This window comes from Symsagittifera roscoffensis, chromosome 7 (genome assembly GCF_963678635.1).
Source record: "Symsagittifera roscoffensis chromosome 7, txSymRosc1.1, whole genome shotgun sequence".
In the NCBI taxonomy this organism is placed as follows: Eukaryota; Metazoa; Xenacoelomorpha; order Acoela; family Convolutidae; genus Symsagittifera; species Symsagittifera roscoffensis.
The window spans coordinates 32,615,967-32,622,488 of record NC_087068.1 but is presented as its reverse complement, the minus strand read 5'-3'; positions in this window follow the sequence as shown (position 1 = coordinate 32,622,488).

Genomic DNA, 6,522 nt, shown 5'->3' with positions numbered 1-6,522 from the left:
AAGATCCCTAATTAAAAAAGATAGAAGCGATCGAAAAATTAAATCCCTTCATACTATTTAAGCAGCAGCCTTAAAATTTCATTGGCTTCAGCACTTAATTTAGCCAAGTACTTTCCAAATCTAGTTAGCAGACATGGACTAATCAGATGACTCCTAAAAACACACAAAATTTTTTCAAACGGATTGATAATCCTGGTAAAAAAAATAAAAACTCAAAAAATTTGTGAAAAAAACTGCCGACAACAAGCGCTTTGATCAAAGCTTAGAAGAAGATTGTGAGGCATGAACAATCTGACTAGCAAGCTTGCACAGCAAGGTAGCACAGCAAGGTAGAAGATTTTAATTATTATCTTTATGGCCAAGTCAATTACGATCATCACTGATCATCAATCACCTCTGAGTGCGCTGAGCGCATTAAAGAAATCGAAATCAGTCTAATCGCTATTAATTAGATGTAATGATCGCATTTGCCATTTAATTTTGACATAAACAATTGGCGGGCTCAAAAATGGGTTTGATTGATTAGATATCACAAAATCCCGTCCATTCGAAGATGCCATTTAGCATTTGAACCACGTATTCGTCGTTGCAGAAATAACTGCTTCCAATTCAAAGCTAGAATTTCTGGCCAAATTAGTGCTAAACAATTTAACCAATAAAAAATAAAGTCCGAGTGAAAGGATTGACAAGCCGATAGAAACACGCAGACAAAGTGGTACGGCCCAAACACGTCAAATTGAAATACAAAATTGATCAAAGGGTAAACTCAATTTTTACAGAAACTCGACAAATTTCCGCTGACCTTAAAACAAGTTACTTTCGAGATTTCACAGATTAAACAACCATAACAAAAGATACTGTGCCTCGCATAAATAGAAAAAAAAACACACAATGGATATTAGCAAAATGAAACCGGGAAAAATCAAAGTTCCAGAAAGAGCGGTAATTGAAGCCCCAGAGGGTGCTAGAACCAGAGGAGGGTAGTGCAGGTAGTCAGAGAAGTCGCGAGGGACATAGTGGACAAAGAGAACAAAAGAAAGCCAGAAAAACACAACCGACAACCGGCTACGAATGCTTGAAATATCGTCGGTCTGGCCAACCATTTCAAGACCAGAAGTACCTAGGGAGAATTCGAAAACAGGATAACCCATTCAGAGGGCAAATAGAAATGGCAAAAGTCAGAACGATGGAAGTTTTTTTTTCGATTTAGAACCAAAGAAAGGAACAAAACTAAGCGGGACAATTACGAGTAAGGTGGTTTCACCATCGGAATAGAACTTCAAAATACTACAACAGAAACACACGAAGGTCGAGAAAAAGGGGAAGAAACGGTTCGCAAAGAAACCTAGACAGAAACCAAATCGCTGGCAAAAAGACACGATGGCGTTCAAAAAGAACCAAAAATGTACCTAACACCTATCAAACTAATGATAAAGGTATCCAAGTATGACCCACAACTGGCCGAAGATGACCAATGGTTCTAGCAATAGATATTTGTCCACGCCAACAATGACGAACAGTACCAGCATCATGACAGACGAATACACAGCATTGTACAGCAGAAAACTACACCCGCCATAGATTCATCACAGTGCCGACGCGCCAAGGATTGAATCTGCGCCCCTCAATACATTTGGTCACAGAAAAAAACTGAGACGCAATAAAAAGAGCGTGCGGATGGATGCTAATCAAATAAGAGCATGCCTGCAAGCAACAAATACCTCACAACAGGTACCCGAAAGGTCCGGTGACGCGTCGGGGAGCAACGATACCCGAATAACAAGACCAACAAGTGACCGCGTGGGGGATAGCAAGAACAACAGAGTGGGAGACAAGAAAGGAAACGAAGAATACAAAAAAAACTAAAAGAAGAGAGAGAGAGATAGAGAGAGAGAGGGAATCGGGGATCACAACCCGAATTGTAAACTGAGATAGAAAAACTGAGAAAAAAAACCTTCAACTGAAAATGTTGAGAGCATCCGGGAAGGTGTTATCCGCTTGGATAATATCTCCATATTTGCAATCTAGCTTCAACCATTTGTCTATCATTTATGCTTGTTAAACAGTAACATACCTAGTTCAAGGTACCTTGTTTTATCTATACAAATGAGGACAGTAAGCCAACTGGTAGACCACACCATATAAAGATACGACTATACAAATTCCTTTGCTTTTTCTGAAACTTAGAGGGAAGGGAAATATCTGGGCGTGAAAATGAGTCCAACTTTGAGTGTTCAATTTGTACTCTTTCAGACTCGAGTTTGGTTCCTAGTATACTATAAGACACCTGCTTGGTTATTTATATAAAACTACAATGGGGCAGCCACAATGTCTGGTCTTCGAGCAGGCGTACAAGCAATCATCAAGGAGCAGCATCCAGCAGTCACATAATTGCCTTAAACTGCCCATTGACTCATCCTAACTCAATATATTGAAAGTACCACCTATCCGAATAGAATTTTTTTTCACGTGTTGTCACCCTCCTGCGTAGCTCAGTTAAGCATTCGGATGCTTTTCAGCGAAAGTTTTGCTTTAGACTGCAGTGCGTACATCGCACGAATCAGTTGATCGGTGTTTCTCATTTCATTGATGGGCACGAAGCTAACTGTAGCACTCCCCAAAGCCGTTGAACAATTGAACGATTTTTGTCTTCTTTTCCAGCAATGGCGGGTTCGTGAAGGTAGTGGTTAGTATCAAAGAATTATTGCTGATGCTGTCAAAATTGGCGACGTACAACGAGAGGGCCACAGAGGCCGGTCCCCTACAACTACTACAATTACATCAGCGTACGATTACTTCCGTTAGGCTTTCCGCCTGCCATAAATCCACTTCGTACTGTTCAAATTGAAGGAACGACTCTTAGCGGCTGCCGCCTCTTTCTCTGATGTATGCAAGCTCCCTACTTTCTGGATTTTGGTGAAAGATACAACTGGTGAGGATATTGACGTCTTGGTCGATCTGTATCAGAGCAATCTGATGGATGGCGTTTTTGGGAGCAAGTTCCAAAACTGGAAAAAGATATGGTACAGCTTCTTACCAACGTTTTTACTGATGATCCTAAAATTGGTCACAAACCGACAGAGCAATTCGCGTTTGCACTGCTCCAAATTGGAGCGAGCCTTCCCGTAACAATTTGCACTGCTGAACGCTTCTTCTTAAGTTAGAAACCGCTAGAAAACCTTTTTTGATCTATAATGAATCAATATCGCTTACCGAGTTTGGCTTTGGTGTACATCCACAAGGAAATGGAAATAAATGTTCATGATGTCATAGACAGACTTGCCGCAAACAAATGCAGACTAACTGTTGTATAATTTTTTTCGTTGAATCCCACGCTCCTCGGAAGAATCCCAAATCCGCACTCGTATGTGTGCATCGTTTTTTTTCAGATCAATTTTCTTTTTCTATTTGAGCTCTTTGAAATGTTTAAATCAATCCCATTTGGAAAAGTATTGATGCAATGAGCTCAAACTTAAAATTATTTTCCACTTGTGATGATTTTTCATAACATTCAGGAGTGAGGGTCTTTGGCTAATGTAGGATTAAAAACGAGCGTAGCAAATGCGGCAAAAAAAAGCGCGTAACGACCGAGGCGAAATTTTTTAGTTTCAAAGAGGTGTCTCCAAAATAAATTTCGCCGTTTTAATTGATCGTTAAAAAATTTGAATTTTTTTCATTTTGTAAATAACAACGGTTGTAATTAGATAAAATTCAGAAACCTTGTTAGTTTTCTTGGGACTTAATCAAAACCTCAAACCTCAAATAAGAACGTTATAATCTCAAAACATGTTAATACTTGGAACATAAATAATTTTCTACTTTACATTGTGTGAAGCAAGTCTTCAAAAAAAACAAGTTTGAAAAACAAACAATTACAATGTCTTTGAAGTATTTCAAGTTTTTTGTGGTGATCAAACAAATTTTGTATGCAAAATTTTGATCAAATTTTGGAAAACAAAAATGAAAAAACAAGGAATTTTTAAATTTTTCCTAAGACCTAATCAAAATATCATATCTAAACTAAAAAAGTTTTCCAAAAAATGCCTAAAAACGCCTCTTTTTGGCATGTTTTTTTTCTAAATTTTGCGAGCGGCGCAAAAATTTTGACGGAAACATCGTCTTTTTGGTGTTTTGAGAGAGCGCGGAAAATCAATTTGGACGATTTAAAAAAAATAGGAAAACAAAGTTTTCAAAAATTTTCTGAAAGTCCGCCCCCTCTCGAGAAAATTCTAGACCAGCCTACAAGAAAAATTAAACGTGTAAGTGAAACTTAAATTAAAATTGATTTTACTGTGTTTTCATGCAGAATAGCTAAATTATAATCTGTTATAATTGATTTTTTTGTGAGACAATGTTTTGATAGAAAAAAAAGGTATTAGTCTATTTTAATAGATTATAAGAGATTTTGAGATATTTTCGAAAAAAATATGACCAGTTTTAGTTGGTTTTAATTTTATAAAACGTTACTAAAGTTGCTATCATTATAATGGATTATAAATCGCTTAAAAACTGAAAATTGGCCCTTATAATTAATTACAATTTTGCTAACAGTACGATTATAATTATAATATAATCGATTTTTTTTCTTTTTACTGAGTGCAGTTGAGCTCAAGTGTTAAATAGATTTCCATTGCAATCAATTTTGTTGCGTAATGTTAGTTTAAAAATTGTTGCGATGGTCTTTTAAAGATATTAATGTTGGAAAATTGCGCTCTTATAACAATCAAGGGGCAACAAAATCTGGCTCAGAAAACAGTTTAAACCGAACTAAGGCATGAAAATTACTCAAAATTTTTATTCAGCAGTTAAGATATCGTTTTGCACTTTATCTGGTTGTGGCTGTCTAGACTTTCCAGCTCAAACTTTTGGCGCGACTATGCAATTCGCGTCTATATCCGGGTGCGACTTGTATGCGGCCAAACGTAAACTATTTGGCAGACAAAATTATTTTAAAGAAGTTGTGCTATGTTCAAATAATTGATGTTAGCATCTCAAAATGATAATTTGTTTTATGTTATGGACGTTTAAATCAGAACTTTTTTCATACATAACTGTAGCAGACTTTAAATAGTATTTAAATGTAAACAGAATCCAACCCTGCGTTAAAAAACTAAGTAAAAAGGAATCTTTAACAAAAACTGTTTTAATTTTAAGTTCTGACTTCTAAACAATGCAAAAACAACCAAAATGTTTATCAACCAAAACAATTTTTAGAAATTATCAGTTTTGTTTTAATTTCCGCATCATTTGTTCAATTGTTTGTTTGTTTCCTCTCGATTATAATTTAATTGATTTGAAACCCTCTGGGAAGCCAATCTGTTTATTTTGTGAATTGCCAGCTAATTCCTCTATAAGATTGCTCTCTTTGATCTTTCTGATCTTGTGTTTTATCTGATTGTAATGTTTCCAAAACACTGTTTGTTTTGACTCTGTAAGGTTTCTATGACGTAGAACCCGGGTGGAGCTTGTTGAGTCCTGCAGGGCCGCGAGTTCTTTTTGGGTTCTAAATTTAGGTCAAACAGGTTCAAGGCATAAGTCAATAGGGTTAGCACATGAATGAAACAACCGTTGGGACTTTTGGCGTTGGGACTTTTGGATTTCTTTCGCCAATATATGATAAAATTCTTGCATAAAAACTGCAATTTTTTTTAAAGCACGCAGGAAATGCGGTGAACTTTTTGGCCTAAATGAATTATCTTCGAATTAAGTTGAGGAGCTTCAATCGATCTAAAACCCTGTTAATAAACAGAATATATATCATTTTGTACTTAAATTGGAAGGAGAGCAAAATTTTTATTAACAAAAACCAAAACTTTAAAATACATAATAACCTTTAAGGTGCTTAGAAAAAAGTTTTATATAAAGTTTTGATACACTAAAAAAAACAAAAAAATCAAACCAAAGATTCTGATTTTGTTATTGTGTTTTTTAAGTTTTAAGCAAAATATCAAATCTAATATATTATTTTAAAAAACCCATGTCAGTATTTCTAAGGTCCTTTTCTTAATGCCAGTATTTTTTTTGTTCCAAGTTTAGAAAAAAAATTACGGAATATGTAAAATCAGAAGGATTTTGCATTCAGAGTGACCGTAAATTTTAGATTGACTGTTTTGATGGACGTTTTTTTAAATTACGGAGGTTTTAAGCGGTTTAGTTAACAACCCGGGCTCACCAAAAATGATAATCATACATTTTTTACATATGGAAAAGTGCTGTTCATTCAATTTTCAAGCAACTTCATGAAAAAACAAAAAATGCATGAAAAGTTTCATGAAGTTTGTGATTTTTCATGCAAGGAATTTGTATGACTAGAACTTTTTGATACGCAAAAAATTTGATTTTTATTTGAATAAACCAAAATTTCTTTTAATTTTTAATTTTTGGATTGTGCTTGTAAACAAACACAGCCACAAAGACCTTGGTTTACTCGAAACCAGAGTCAACAAAATTTGCGCGGTCTTGCATTTGCAATGCATAGAAGACAAACTGAATGGTTTTAGCGTTGTCTTAATCAAATGATAC